This window comes from Helianthus annuus, chromosome 11 (genome assembly GCF_002127325.2).
Source record: "Helianthus annuus cultivar XRQ/B chromosome 11, HanXRQr2.0-SUNRISE, whole genome shotgun sequence".
NCBI classification, from domain to species: domain Eukaryota; kingdom Viridiplantae; phylum Streptophyta; class Magnoliopsida; order Asterales; family Asteraceae; genus Helianthus; species Helianthus annuus.
This window is the reverse complement of record NC_035443.2, coordinates 105034664-105051063: the sequence shown is the minus strand read 5'-3', so window position 1 is coordinate 105051063 and position 16400 is coordinate 105034664.

Below are 16400 nucleotides of genomic sequence, written 5' to 3'. Positions count from 1 at the left end.
GTTGTGTAATCGTTTGCTTGATGTCAAGATATGTCTGATATGATGAAGGTGTTCATTGTTGATTTGATGTCTGCTATGCAAATGTATGAATTAGGGTTTTCTTGATCGTAGAAAACGTAACTGTTCTATTGATTCTGTGACATGATCTTTGGAATTCACGCATGATTTAAAACTCTGAGTTTTAAATGATAAATGGTCCGAACTCTTGTAAAGTTATAAACGTCCGAACTTTGGTGATATCAAGTAATGTCCGAACTTTATTAAGGAAGTAAGAAGTCCGACTTTTGTTTGTAATATATCTAGTCCGACTTTTGTTTGAAGTTCATGTGATCCGACTTTCATGTAGTCCGACTTTTAAAAGTCTTGTCCGAATTTTGTAAGGATTTTTAAATGTCCGACTTTTATTTCATAAGGACCTTAGGTCCGAACTTTTAATGGTGGGGAACCAGGGGTCCGAATTTGTATATATACATTAAGGGGTTCGAGTTTTAAAGCGGGGAACCCCTTGGTCCGAATTTTGATATCACAGAAAAAGATCCGACCTTTTGTGTATGGGCTTGGTCCCAGTTTTTGGGCCTTGGAGCCCTTGTCCGAGTTTTGTAGGGGAAACCCTAAGGTCCGAATTTTTAAGGGAGGGAAAGATATGTCAGAGTTTTGTAGAGGCCCCTAGGTCCGAGTTTCTTGTATTAGGGATGTTTGTCCGATCTTTATGATGCTAAACAAGGGTCCGACCTTTTTACTTGTGATATAGTGTCCGAACTTTCCTGCTTTGATGCCTTGTCTGTGTGTTATGCTTTGGTGGTGGTCAGAATTACATATGTTATGTATAATCAAAACCCTACAAAGTAATGTATGAAACGAGTTACTTGTAAACATCAGTGCATAGAGCCTACTGTATGTTCTGTAGATTACAACATGCTATTGTATGCTACTGTATATGACTGTGTAATACTGTAGATATGAACAATCTGTGTCACATTATTCTGTACACGAATATCACACAAATCACAAGAGACATCAAGGACTTGTAAACCCTAATTGAATGTAAACACTTATATTAAGTTTATGTGCAATGTACCTTAGGTCGTGTTTAAAGGACCTAACTATTAATTAACACTAGAAGCAATAACATACCGAGCAAACCAAGGTGAGTTCACACTTTTACTAAGGCATGGGATTCCCAGGGCTTGGGAATGGGATTGAAGGAATGAGATTGAATAGATTTGTAATTACACTGTTACTAGACTACCTACCATCGTCCTTGGTTGTGCAGGACACATACGTAAAACCTACGTATACTTGTACTACTCACTGTCCTCAGGTTGCGAAGGACACTCGCGTAAAACCTACGTGAACTTATACTCACTGCTGCCTCGGTTGTGTCAGGCACTTACGTAAAACCTACGTAAACCCCCGCGTACCCTGTCCTCGGTTGTGAAGGACACTTACGTAAAACCTACGTAAACTTTGTACGTATTACTGTTCTCAGGTTAAGAAGAACACTTATGGTCACAAATAGTCTAGTGGATATACAACATGGGAAGCCCCCACCAATAGAACATACTATCGGCCCAGTAGAGCCACATGTTACAAACGAACTTACTATTACGCAATTACTTTCTGTGAACTCGCTCAACTAGTTGTTGATCCTCTGTTACATGCCTTGCAGGTCGTTAGGTACTTGGAGCTTGCACAGGGAGGCACGGTCGTTGTGGACAAGGATCGTGATTACTTTAATTTAAACATTATGACATTGCACGCTTTACTTATGATTGGGCTTTTATACATTTGCTTCCGCTAAACTTTGTTATGATACTTATGTTTTGGAACACCTTTCATATGGATTGGTTTGGTTTAATTACTATTACTTTTACTATATACATTGTTCTATATGATTGGTGGCTTGATCCTGGTCAGTCACGCTCCCAAGCGGTGATACTCTGCAGGTGGATTTTGGGGGTGTGACAGATTGGTATCAGAGCCTTTGGTTATAGAGAACTTGGTTTTAATATGGGAAAAACGTTTTTATTAAAACCAGACTATAACCAGTACAGTGCTCAACGATCCACAACGACGCCTCGCTCCACGTGCAAGACTCAACATCCTAGGTAATAAGGTTTATGTTTATTGCCTACTTGCTAGAATTACATAGAACTTTGCTCGTGGTATGCTTAGATTACATTGCTCACTATTTGTTATTGCTTGAGAACACTTGTGTGCTTACACTCTTCTGTCATCGCACTACTCGCGAACCATTCTCACTTATTCTACTTTTACTATGAAGATCATGTCTGGACGTGTGAACATGACTCAAGCCCAGTTGACGGCTCTTATCAATGAACAAGTAGCTGCGACACTTGCAGCTGCACATGCAGGTAGTATGTCACACCCCCCAAAATCCACCTGCGGAGTATCACCGCTTGGGAGCGTGACTGACCAGGATCAAGCCACCAATCATATAGAACATTATATATAATAAAAGTAATTGCCATTAAACCAAACCAAATCCATATGAAAGGTGTTCCAAAACATAAGTAAGTTATCATTGTTTAGCGGAAGCGTATAAATTAAACCCATCATAATAAAGTATCAAATGTCATAAAGTGTTTAACAAACGTTCATGATCCAAGCCCACAACGACCAGCTCCTCCCTGTGCAAGCTCCATGTATCTAACGACCTGCAAGGCATGTAACAGAGGATCAACAACTAGTTGAGCGAGTTCACAGAAAGTAAATGCGTATGGTAGTTTCGTTTGTAACATGTGGCTCTACTGGGCCGTTAGTACGTTCTATTGGTGGGGGCTTCCCATGTTGTATATCCACTAGACTATTCGTAACCATATGTGTTCTTCACAATCCGAGAACAGTAGTAAGTATAAGTTCACGTAGGTCTTACGTGAGTATCCTTCACATCCGAGGATAGTAATTTAGTATAAGTATCCTTCACAACCGAGGATAGTAATATGTATAAGTATCCTTCACAACCGAGGATAGTAATATGTATAAGTATCCTTCACGACCGAGGATAGTAATATGTATAAGTATCCTTCACAACCGAGGATAGTAATAGGTATATGTGTACGTAGATTGCACGTATGTGTCCTGCACAACCGAGGACGATGGTATGGTAGTCTAGTAATAGTGTAAGTACAGTTCTATTCAATCACAATCCTTCAATCCCAATTCCCGTGCCCTGGGAATCCCATGCCTTAGTAAGAGTGTGAACTCACCTTGGTTTGCTCGGTATGTTATTGCTTCTAGGGTTTATTAATCGTCTAAGTCCGTTACACACGACCTTGAATAATTTTAGAGGAAGAGAGGAATCAAACTCGTGATGTCTTGCCAATGATTTGGTGATGATTGCCAGAGAATTGTGAACTACGTGCTTGGATTTTTGTGTGTGTGATTTAGTGAAGGATTAGGGTTAAGTATAATTAACTTTTCACTAATTGCTCAATACACCCTGAATTACTTTATTTTACATAATTACACCATCTCATAACAATTCCACAATTTCGCCACCAAGTTCACATATTTGACAAGTCTTTCACAATTAACACATAACCATGCATAATCACACAATACACTTCATTGTGTCAAAACGTTATATTGAATCAAACAACTAAACAACACATAAACGTGCAATAAATGCGAAATAAGAATCTTGGGAATTCAAGTTGTCACATTATCCCCAACTTAAAAGAAATTTCGTCCCGAAATTTGGTACGCACTCACTGAGGAAGCTAGGTAAGTTATATCGTTCACTGGTTTTCCTGGGGTGTCACATCATCCCCCCGTTGATTTGGAATTTCGTCCCGAAATTCTGTAGTAGTAGCTTCAGTCTCGGTAGTGGTTGCACGGTTTTTGAATAATTGGGGGTACTTTTCTGTAATCTGGTCTTCGCGTTCCCAGGTGTACTCTGGGCCACGTCGGGGGTTCCAACGAACTCAAACAAGAGGGATTCTCTTGTGTTTGAGGACCTTAACATCCCGGTCCGTGATTTCAACTGGTTCCTCGACGAACTGCAACCGCTCGTCGATAGTGAGTTCCTTAAAAGGAATTATGAGGGTCTCATCTGACAGGCACTTCTTCAGATTCGACACGTGAAATACATTGTGAACTGCACCGAGTTCAGCTGGTAGGTTTAGTCTGTAGGCTACTTGGCCTATTCTTTCAGTGATTTCGAACGGTCCAACATACCGTGTATTGAGTTTGCCTCGTTTACCGAATCGAACCACACCCTTCCAGGGTGAGACTTTAAGTAAAAACCCGATCCCCGACCTGAAATTCCAATGGCTTCCTACGCTTAACTGTGTAGCTTTTCTGGCGATCGCGAGCTGCCGCCATGCGTTGTCGTATCTGTGCAATTCGTTCAGTAGCGTCAACTACCATTTCTGGGCCTGTAATCTAACTATCCCCCACCTCTGCCCAACCGAGAGGTGACCGGCATTTACGTCTGTACAATGCCTCGAATGGAGCGGCTTGAATGCTGGTGTGGTAACTGTTATTGTATGAAAACCCCACTAAAGGGAGGTGCTTTTCCCAACCGTTGCCGAAATCGATAACACACGCTCGAAGCATGTCTTCTAGAGTTTGAATCGTGCGCTCAGACTGCCCATCCGTCTGAGGGTGATATGCTGTGCTCATGTCTAAACGAGAGCCAAACGCTTTGTGCATCGCTTGCCATAGCTCTGACGTGAATCGTGCATCCCGATCCGAGATGATGGAGGTGGGCACCCCGTGCCTTGAAACAACTTCTTTAAGATAGATGTCTGCGAGGGTGGAGAACTTATCCGTTTCCTTAATAGCCAGGAAGTGTGCAGACTTGGTGAGTCGATCCACGATCACCCATATGGTATCATTCCCACGCTGGGATCTAGGTAAGCCCGTAACGAAATCCATGGAAATTTCTTCCCATTTCCACTGTGGTATCCTGGGTTGTTGCAGTACACCTGCGGGTTTCTGATATTCAACCTTGACTCTCGCACAGGTCAAGCACTTGCCAACATAGGTGGCGATGTGGGCTTTCATACTTGGCCACCAGTATGTTGTTTTGATATCGTGGTACATTTTATCCGTGCCTGGATGTACCGAGTAGCGAGACTTATGAGCTTCATCCATCACAAGTTCTCGTAAACCGCCATACAGTGGGACCCATATACGTCCTGTTACATAGTAGGCGCCGTCTTCCTTCTGTTCTAATCGTTGCCTTGAGCCGCGTAAGGCTTCAGCCATGACATTCTCGGGTTTTAAAGCTTCTATCTGAGCAGCTCGTATCTGTGCAGGAAGACTGGACTGAATCGTAAGCTGTAGCGCTCGCACGCGCTTAGGTAAGGTGTCTTTCCGACTAAGGGCGTCGGCCACAACGTTGGCCTTGCCTGGATGATACTTGATAGCGCATTCGTAATCATTAAGCAGTTCGACCCATCGTCGTTGACGCATATTCAATTCCTTCTGCTTGAAGATATGCTCGAGACTCCTGTGATCGGTGTAAATTGTGCACTTGGTACCGTACAGGTAGTGTCGCCATATCTTAAGCGCAAAAACAACAGCTCCCAGCTCTAAATCGTGCGTCGTGTAGTTCCGTTCATGAATCTTGAGTTGCCGCGAAGCGTAAGCAATAACTTTGTCTCGTTGCATCAATACGCAACCAAGCCCCTGTATCGATGCGTCACAATAAACCACGAAGTCATCGGTGCCCTCCGGCAGTGAGAGAATAGGTGCACTGCAAAGCCTATCCTTTAGGTACTGAAAAGCAGTTTCCTGCGTATTACCCCATCTGTAAACGACACCTTTCTGTGTCAGCATAGTAAGCGGTTGCGTGATCTTGGAGAAGTCTTTGATAAACCGCCTGTAGTATCCCACCAAACCCAAGAATTGGCGTATTTCTGTTGGTGTACGCGGTGCTGGCCAATTCCTGATCGAATCTACCTTGGATGGATCGACATGAATTCCATCCCTGTTCACCACATGGCCTAAGAAGTGGACTTCACGAAGCCAGAAGTCGCATTTTGAGAACTTTGCGTACAGTTGCTCCTTTCGAAGAAGTTCCAAGATAAGTCGTAAGTGCTGCTCGTGTTCCTCCTGACTCTTGGAGTAGATCAGAATGTCGTCGATGAAGACAATGACGAACTTGTCAAGATAAGGTTTGCACACCCTGTTCATAAGATCCATGAAGACTGCAGGCGCGTTCGTAAGCCCGAATGGCATGACCAGAAACTCGTAATAGCCGTAGCGAGTTCTGAATGCTGTCTTGGAGACGTCCTCATCCCGGACTCTCAGCTGATGGTAACCTGACCTTAGATCAATCTTGGAGTAGTAACTCGACCCTTGCACTGGTCGAATAAGTCGTCAATGCATGGAAGAGGATAACGGTTCTTCACTGTGACCTTGTTCAGTTCGCGGTAATCGATGCACATCCTGAAAGTGCCATCCTTCCTTTTCACAAATAATACTGGAGCTCCCCAAGGTGAAGAGCTTGACCGAATGAAGCCTTTATCCAAGAGCTCTTGTAGTTGCTTTGAAAGTTCTTCTAGTTCAGTTGGAGCTAAACGATACGGTGTGCGAGCTATAGGTGCTGCTCCTGGAGCGAGCTCGATCCGAAATTCGACTTAACGATGAGGCGGTAAACCAGGTAACTCTTCAGGAAACACCTGAGGAAAGTCGCGTACAACTGGATGGTCTTCCAACTTCTTTTCTTTCGTTGATACGTCAGTAACGAGAGCCAAAATTGCGGTGTGATCCTTCCGCAAACATTTCTGAGTCTTCAAGAAAGAGATGATGCCAACCACAGCACCACTTTTGTCGCTTTGAACTTCGAGAGGTTCTTGACCAGAACGAGGAATGCGAACAATCTTTTCCTTGCATAGGATTTCTGCTTGCTGATGCTGCTGGCGATTCCGATTTGCAGGCCGTGGACTCCGGAATCCTTAGCTTCATGGCCCATCTTGAGACACCCCTGGCAACGTCCCTCGTTGCACTAACCACCGTGGTGTCTGTTGCATTAGTTACACATTGGGTGAGTTCCCCGATATCCACCCTGCCCCTGACCACCAGAAGTTGGCTGACTCGGCTCTGGTGATCACTATTCTTGCGCTGCTGCTGTGTTTGAGACCGAACAGTAGCTGAACCCTTGCTGGAATACCCATCCCATTTCCGCTTGTTGTCCCTAGGAGTAGCGGGAGTAGCAGAAGTGGTAGCGGTAGTAATAGCGCTGATACAACTAGGCAGCCTGTTCTGTTCCACTGCCTGATCCGTGAGGCGATGAGCAAGACACTGAATGTCTTGGGTATTGTCGAGGTTAGCCGATGTAGCATGGCTCTGAATTTCTGAGGCTAGACCCTTAAGGTACAATTCGATACGCTTGCTTGGAGGGTCCACCATGGTTGGACACATAATGGCCAGTTCGTTCGACCGTTTCGTATAAGCATCAATTCCTGACCCCGTCATTTTCAAAGGGTAAAGCTCCACTTCCAACTTGTGGATGTCGTCACGCATGCAGTATTCCTTTGTAATGCGTTCTTTAAATTCATTCCAGGGATGGCGTTAGCAACTGCCAACCCTAGTATTTGTACATGCGCGTTCCATCAGGTTAGCGCGAGTCCTTCCAACGTGCCAGTGGCGTACTTGACCCTGCGTGCCTCAGGGCATTCACACATCTCGAACACAGACTCGAGCTTTTCAAACCAGTGGAGTAGTCCCACTTCCCCTTCTGTGCCACTGAATGTGCTTGGACGATGGTCCATGAAGTTCTTGAATGTGCAGACAGGTTGCTGTGCGCTCTGACCCGTCGCGCGAGAAAGATAGGTCAAGGTTAAGCGCGAGAGTTGGGTCACGAGGGTAGGATCTAACATCCTAGAATAGGTTTGGAATAGCAGGTTATACCTCCTGCTTGTGCGGCTGCAAGCGCCGCAGAAACTTGTTCGTTAATGAGAGCCGTCAACCGGGCTTGAGTCATGTTAACACGTCCAGACATGATCGAGCAGTAAAGGTAGCATAAGTATGAATGGTTCGCGAGTAGTGCGATGACAGAAAAGTGTAGGCACATAGGTGTTCTTAAGCAGTAAAAAGTAGTGAGCAAAGTAATGTAAGCATACTACGAGCAAAGTTCTATGCAATTCTAGCATGTAGGCAATAAACATAAACCTTATTACCTAGGATGTTGAGTCTTGCACGTGGAGCGAAGCGTCGTTGTGGATCGTTGAGAGCACTGTTCTGGTTATAGTCTGGTTTTAATAAAAACGTTTTCCCATATTAAAACCAAGTTCTCTATAACCAATGGCTCTGATACCAATCTGTCACACCCCCCAAAATCCACCTGCGGAGTATCACCGCTTGGGAGCGTGAATGACCAGGATCAAGCCACCAATCATATAGAACATTATATATAATAAAAGTAATTGCCATTAAACCAAACCAAATCCATATGAAAGGTGTTCCAAAACATAAGTAAGTTATCATTGTTTAGCGGAAGCGTATAAATTAAACCCATCATAATAAAGTATCAAATGTCATAAAGTGTTTAACAAACGTTCATGATCCAAGCCCACAATGACCAGCTCCTCCCTGTGCAAGCTCCATGTATCTAACGACCTGCAAGGCATGTAACAGAGGATCAACAACTAGTTGAGCGAGTTCACAGAAAGTAAATGCGTATGGTAGTTTCGTTTGTAACATGTGGCTCTACTGGGCCGTTAGTACGTTCTATTGGTGGGGGCTTCCCATGTTGTATATCCACTAGACTATTCGTAACCATATGTGTTCTTCACAATCCGAGAACAGTAGTAAGTATAAGTTCACGTAGGTCTTACGTGAGTATCCTTCACATCCGAGGATAGTAATTTAGTATAAGTATCCTTCACAACCGAGGATAGTAATATGTATAAGTATCCTTCACAACCGAGGATAGTAATATGTATAAGTATCCTTCACGACCGAGGATAGTAATATGTATAAGTATCCTTCACAACCGAGGATAGTAATAGGTATATGTGTACGTAGATTGCACGTATGTGTCCTGCACAACCGAGGACGATGGTATGGTAGTCTAGTAATAGTGTAAGTACAGTTCTATTCAATCACAATCCTTCAATCCCAATTCCCGTGCCCTGGGAATCCCATGCCTTAGTAAGAGTGTGAACTCAGCTTGGTTTGCTCGGTATGTTATTGCTTCTAGGGTTTATTAATCGTCTAAGTCCGTTACACACGACCTTGAATAATTTTAGAGGAAGAGAGGAATCAAACTCGTGATGTCTTGCCAATGATTTGGTGATGATTGCCAGAGAATTGTGAACTACGTGCTTGGAGTTTTGTGTGTGTGATTTAGTGAAGGATTAGGGTTAAGTATAATTAACTTTTCACTAATTGCTCAATACACCCTGAATTACTTTATTTTACACAATTACACCATCTCATAACAATTCCACAATTTCGCCACCAAGTTCACATATTTGACAAGTCTTTCACAATTAACACATAACCATGCATAATCACACAATACACTTCATTGTGTCAAAACGTTATATTGAATCAAACAACTAAACAACACATAAACGTGCAATAAATGCGAAATAAGAATCTTGGGAATTCAAGTTGTCACATAGTATACCCTGCGGATGTGATTCACACTAGGATCTTTAGAACCTACATTAACTCTTGTGTTTAACTTTGTCCTATTTGTACACAATAGGTCAACACGCCCCACAACCTGTATGTACCTTCAAGAACTTCATGGATTGTCGTCCTAGCACGTTCAGTGGCACGGAGGGGGCGGTTGGACTCCTCCATTGGTTCGAAAAGCTCGAGTCTGTGTTCGAGATGTGTGAATGCCCTGAGGCTCGCAGGGTGAAGTACGCCACTGGCACACTGGAAGGAATTGCGCTAACTTGGTGGAACACGCAAGTTCAGATTTTAGGGTTGGCAGCTGCTAACGCTACCCCTTGGAATGATTTCAAGGAATTGATAAAAAGGGAATACTGCACACATGATGACATCCACAAGTTGGAAGTGGAGCTTTATCATTTGAAAATGACGAGGTCGGAAATCGAAGCTTACACGAAACGGTCGAACGAACTGGCCATCTTGTGTCCAACCATGGTGGACCCTCCGATCAAGCGCATTGAGTTGTACCTCAAGGGTCTAGCCTCAGAGATTCAGAGCCATGTGACATCGGCTAACCTCGACAACATCCAAGACATCCAGCGTCTTGCTCATCGCCTCACGGATCAGGCGGTGGAACAGAACAAGTTGCCCAAACGCATCAGTGCTACCACTCCAGCTGCTACTCCTACTACCCCCAGTGACAACAAAAGAAAGTGGGAAGGGGATTCTAGCAAAGGTTCAGCAACAGTTCAGTCGCAAGCTCAGCAACAGAAGACTGACCACTACCAGAGTCTTAGTCAGCAATCTTCTGGTGGTCATAGGCAGAAAAGGTATCAAGGATTTCACCCCAAGTGTCACAACTGTAACAGGCATCACAGCGGCCAGTGCAACAAGGGTCGTTGTCAGAGGTGCCTCAAGATGGGTCACGAGGCCAAAGACTGTAGGAGTCCACGGCCTGCGAATCAGAACCAGCAACTGCAATTACCAGCTCCACAAAACCCGCAGCAGCAGCAACAACGGGGCAACAGGGGATGTTTTCAGTGTGGGGCTGAAGGTCATTTCAAGCGTGATTGCCCCCAGTTAAACCGAAACCAGAACAACAACAACAACAACAACAATAACAACAATCAGGGCAATGGCAACAACAACAACGGTGGGAACAACAACGATAACGAAGCAAGGGGTCGTGTATTTGTGCTGGGGAGGGGTGAAGCGAGAAATGATCCCAACGTAGTCATGGGTAAGTTTCTTCTTGACGACTTTTATGTTACTGTATTGTTTGATTCGGGTGTGGATACCAGTTATGTGTCTTTAAAAGTTAGTCAAATGTTAAAACGTGCACCAACACTCCTAAACACCAAACATGTCGTAGAGTTAGCGAATGGTAAAAGTGTAGAAGCCGCACATGTAGTCAAGGGTTGTAGCATTGTTTTAGCTGGTCAGACCTTCTCGATCGATCTCATACCCATAGTTTTGGGTAGTTTCGATATCGTCATTGGTATGGATTGGTTATCCCAACATCACGCAGAGATCTTATGCAAGGAAAAGATAGTTCGCATTCCTCGTTCTGGCAAGGAACCTCTCGAAATTCAAGGCGACAAGAGTGGTGCTGTGGTTGGCATCATCTCCTTCTTGAAGGCTCAGAAATGGTTACGAAAGGGGCACACCACCATTTTGGCGCTTGTCACTGATGCATCAGCAAAAGAAAAGAAGTTGGAGGATATTCCAGTTGTACGTGACTTTCCTCAGGTGTTTCCTGAAGATTTACCTGGACTACCGCCTCATCGCCAGGTCGAATTTCAAATCGAGCTCGCTCCGGGAGCAGCACCCATAGCTCGAGCACCGTATCGTTTAGCTCCAACTGAACTGGAAGAACTGTCAAAGCAGCTACAAGAACTTTTGGAAAAGGGCTTCATTCTTCCAAGCTCTTCGCCTTGGGGAGCTCCAGTGTTATTCGTGAAAAAGAAGGACGGTACCTTCAGGATGTGCATAGACTACCGCGAACTAAACAAGGTGACAGTGAAGAACCGTTACCCTCTGCCGCGTATTGATGACTTATTCGACCAGTTGCAAGGGTCAAGCTACTACTCCAAGATTGACCTAAGGTCAGGTTACCATCAGCTGAGAGTCCGGGATGAGGACGTCTCCAAGACAGCATTCAGAACTCGCTACGGCCATTACGAGTTTCTAGTCATGCCATTCGGGCTAACGAATGCGCCTGCAGTTTTCATGGATCTTATGAACAGGGTGTGCAAACCCTATCTAGACAAGTTCGTCATCGTTTTCATTGACGACATCCTGATCTACTCCAAGAGTCAGGAGGAACACGAGCAGCACTTACGACTTATCTTGGAACTTCTTCGAAAGGAACAACTGTACGCCAAGTTTTCAAAATGCGACTTCTGGCTTCGTGAAGTCCATTTCTTAGGCCATGTGGTAAACAAGGATGGGATTCATGTTGATCCATCCAAGGTAGATTCAATCAGGAACTGGCCTGCACCGCGTACACCAACGGAAATACGCCAATTCTTGGGTTTGGCGGGGGTACTACAGACGATTCATCAAAGACTTCTCAAAGATCGCACAGCCGCTTACATTACTGACACAGAAAGGTGTTACCTATCGTTGGGGTAATACACAGGAAACTGCCTTTCAGTACCTGAAGGATAGGCTATGCAGCGCACCTATTCTCATTGCCAGAGGGCACGGACGACTTTGTGGTTTATTGTGACGCGTCGATACAGGGGCTTGGTTGTGTATTGATGCAGCGTGATAAAGTTATTGCTTATGCTTCGCGCCAACTCAAGGTTCACGAACGGAATTACACGACGCACGATTTAGAGCTGGGAGCTGTTGTTTTCGCGCTTAAGATATGGCGACACTACCTGTACGGTACCAAGTGCACTATTTACACCGATCACAGGAGTCTCGAGCATATCCTTAAGCAAAAGGATTTGAACATGCGTCAACGAAGATGGGTCGAACTTTTGAATGATTATGAATGTGCCATCAAGTACCATCCAGGTAAAGCCAATGTTGTGGTTGACACCCTCAGTCGGAAAGACACTACACCTAAGCGCGTACGAGCATTGCAGCTCACCATTCAGTCTAGTCTTCCAGCACAGATAAGAGATGCTCAGATAGAAGCATTGAAACCGGAAAACGTTAGGGCTGAAGCCCTACGCGGCTCAAGGCAACGATTAGAACAGAAGGAAGACGACGCCTACTATGTAACGGGGCGTATTTGGGTCCCACTTTATGGAGACTTACGCGAGCTTGTAATGGACGAAGCTCACAAGTCTCGCTACTCGGTACATCCAGGGTCGGATAAAATGTACCACGGCATCAGAACTACTTATTGGTGGCCTAGCATGAAGGCCCACATCGCTACCAATGTCAGCAAGTGCTTGACCTGTGCAAGAGTCAAGGCAGAGTATCAGAAACCAGCAGGCTTACTTCAGCAACCAAAGATACCACAGTGGAAATGGGAGGAAATTTCCATGGATTTTGTTACAAGCCTACCTAGATCCCAGCGTGGGAACGATACTATTTGGGTGATCGTGGATCGACTCACCAAGTCTGCTCATTTCCTGGCAATCAAAGAAACAGACAAGTTTTCCACGTTAGCAGACATTTACTTGAAAGAAGTGGTCTCGAGGCACGGGGTGCCCACCTCTATCATTTCGGATCGCGATGCACGATTCACATCAGAACTATGGCAAGCAATGCACAAGGCTTTTGGCTCTCGGTTAGATATGAGCACGGCTTATCACCCTCAGACGGATGGGCAGTCTGAGCGCACGATTCAAACCTTAGAAGACATGCTTTGGGCATGTGTTATCGATTTTGGCAACAGCTGGGAAAAGCACCTCCCTTTAGTGGAGTTTTCATACAATAACAGCTACCACACCAGCATACAAGCCGCTCCATTTGAGGCATTGTACGGGCGTAAATGCCGGTCACCTCTCTGTTGGGCAGAGGTGGGGGATAGTCAGATCACAGGTCCAGAAATGGTAGTTGATGCTACTGAGCGAATTGCACAGATACGACAACGCATGGCGGCAGCTCGTGACCGTCAGAAAAGCTACGCTGATAAACGCAGAAAACCGCTCGAGTTCCAAGTTGGGGATCGAGTGCTACTCAAAGTCTCACCCTGGAAGGGTGTGGTTCGTTTTGGTAAACGAGGCAAACTCAATCCACGGTACGTTGGACCGTTCGAAATCACTGAAAGAATAGGCAAAGTAGCCTACAGACTAAACCTACCAGCTGAACTCGGTGCAGTTCACAATGTTTTCCACGTGTCGAATCTGAAGAAGTGTCTGTCAGATGAGACCCTCATAGTTCCTTTTAAGGAACTCACTATCGACGAGCGGTTGCAGTTCGTCGAGGAACCAGTTGAAATCACGGACCGGGATGTCAAGGTCCTCAAGAACACTAGAATACCTCTTGTACGAGTTCGTTGGAACTCCCGTCGTGGCCCAGAGTATACCTGGGAACGAGAAGATCAAATGGAACTCAAGTATCCCCAGTTATTCGGAAACCGTGCAACCACTACTGAGGCTGAAGCTACTACAGAATTTCGGGACGAAATTCCAAATCAACGGGGGGATGATGTGACACCCCAGGAAAACCAGTAAACGATACAACTTACCTAGCTTCCTCAGTAACCGCATGCTAAATTTCGGGACGAAATTTCTTTTAAGTTGGGGATAATGTGACAACTCGAGTTTCTGAGATTCCACTTTCGCATTTATTGCACGTTCACTGCTTGTTTAGTGTTTACTTGCACAATTGGTTTGCTTTGTAACTGTATACGTTTTGGATTTGATAAGGTTTATGATTGATTTGTCAAATACTTGAATGTGGTGATGAAACTGTAAATTGCATATCTTGTGCATGTAATATGTGATAAATAATTCTTAAGGGTGCTTAGTGCTAATAGTGAAATTCTAATCATTCTTAACCCTAATCCCTTTCACTAATCATCACCCAAGAATCAAAACACGTACTTTCATATTCTCTAATCCTCTCTACAACCATCTTCATCATTGGCACAAGCTCTTCATCACTCTTTCCTCTCTTTGTCTAGAATCAATCCAAGGTAATTGTTTAATCATTGTTTGTTGTTATTAATTCTTGATTATGTGATTCATGTAAACCCTAGTTCTTCACATGCTAGTTCTGTATTTACTGATTGAATCCTAATTAGTGTGATATGATGTTGATTAGTTGTGTAATCGTTTGCTTGATGTCAAGATATGTCTGATATGATGAAGGTGTTCATTGTTGATTTGATGTCTGCTATGCAAATGTATGAATTAGGGTTTTCTTGATCGTAGAAAACGTAACTGTTCTATTGATTCTGTGACATGATCTTTGGAATTCACGCATGATTAAAAACTCTGTGTATTAAATGATAAATGGTCCGAACTCTTGTAAAGTTATATACGTCCGAACTTTGGTGATATCAAGTAATGTCCGAACTTTATTAAGGAAGTAAGAAGTCCGACTTTTGTTTGTAATATATCTAGTCCTACTTTTGTTTGAAGTTCATGTGATCCGACTTTCATGTAGTCCGACTTTCATGTAGTCCGACTTTTAAAAGTCTTAGTCCGAATTTTGTAAGGATTTTTAAATGTCCGACTTTTATTTCATAAGGACCTTAGGTCCGAACTTTTAATGGTGGGGAACCAGGGGTCCAAATTTGTATATATACATTAAGGGGTCCGAGTTTTCAAGGGGGGAACCCCTTGGTCCGAATTTTGATATCACAGAAAAAGATCCGACCTTTTGCGTATGGGCTTGGTCCGAGTTTTTGGGCCTTGGAGCCCTTGTCCGAGTTTTGTAGTGGAAACCCTAAGGTCCGAATTTTTAAGGGAGGGAAAGATATGTCAGAGTTTTGTAGAGGCCCCTAGGTCCGAGTTTCTTGTAGTAAGGATGTTTGTCCGATCTTTATGATGCTAAACAAGGGTCCGACCTTTTTACTTGTGATATAGTGTCCGAACTTTCCTGCTTTGATGCCTTGTCTGTGTGTTATGCTTTGGTGGTGGTCAGAATTACATATGTTATGTATAATCAGAACCCTACAAAGTAATGTATGAAACGAGTTACTTGTAAACATCAGTGCATAGAGCCTACTGTATGTTCTGTAGATTACAACATGCTATTGTATGCTACTGTATATGACTGTGTGATACTGTAGATATGAACAATCTGTGTCACATTATTCTGTACACGAATATCACACGAATCACAACTGTTTAGACATCAAGGACTTGTAAACCCTAATTGAATGTAAACACTTATATTAAGTTTATGTGCAATGTACCTTAGGTCGTGTGTAAAGGACCTAACTATTAATTAACACTAGAAGCAATAACATACCGAGCAAACCAAGGTGAGTTCACACTTTTACTAAGGCATGGGATTCCCAGGGCTTGGGAATGGGATTGAAGGAATGAGATTGAATAGATTTGTACTTACACTGTTACTAGACTACCTACCATCGTCCTCGGTTGTGCAGGACACATACGTAAAACCTACGTATACTTGTACTACTCACTATCCTCAGGTTGCGAAGGACACTCGCGTAAAACCTACGTGAACTTATACTCACTGCTGCCTCGGTTGTGTCAGGCACTTACGTAAAACCTACGTAAACCCCCGCGTACCCTGTCCTCGGTTGTGAAGGACACTTACGTAAAACCTACGTAAACTTTGTACGTATTACTGTTCTCAGGTTAAGAAGAACACTTATGGTCACAAATAGTCTAGTGGATATACAACATGGGAAGCCCCCA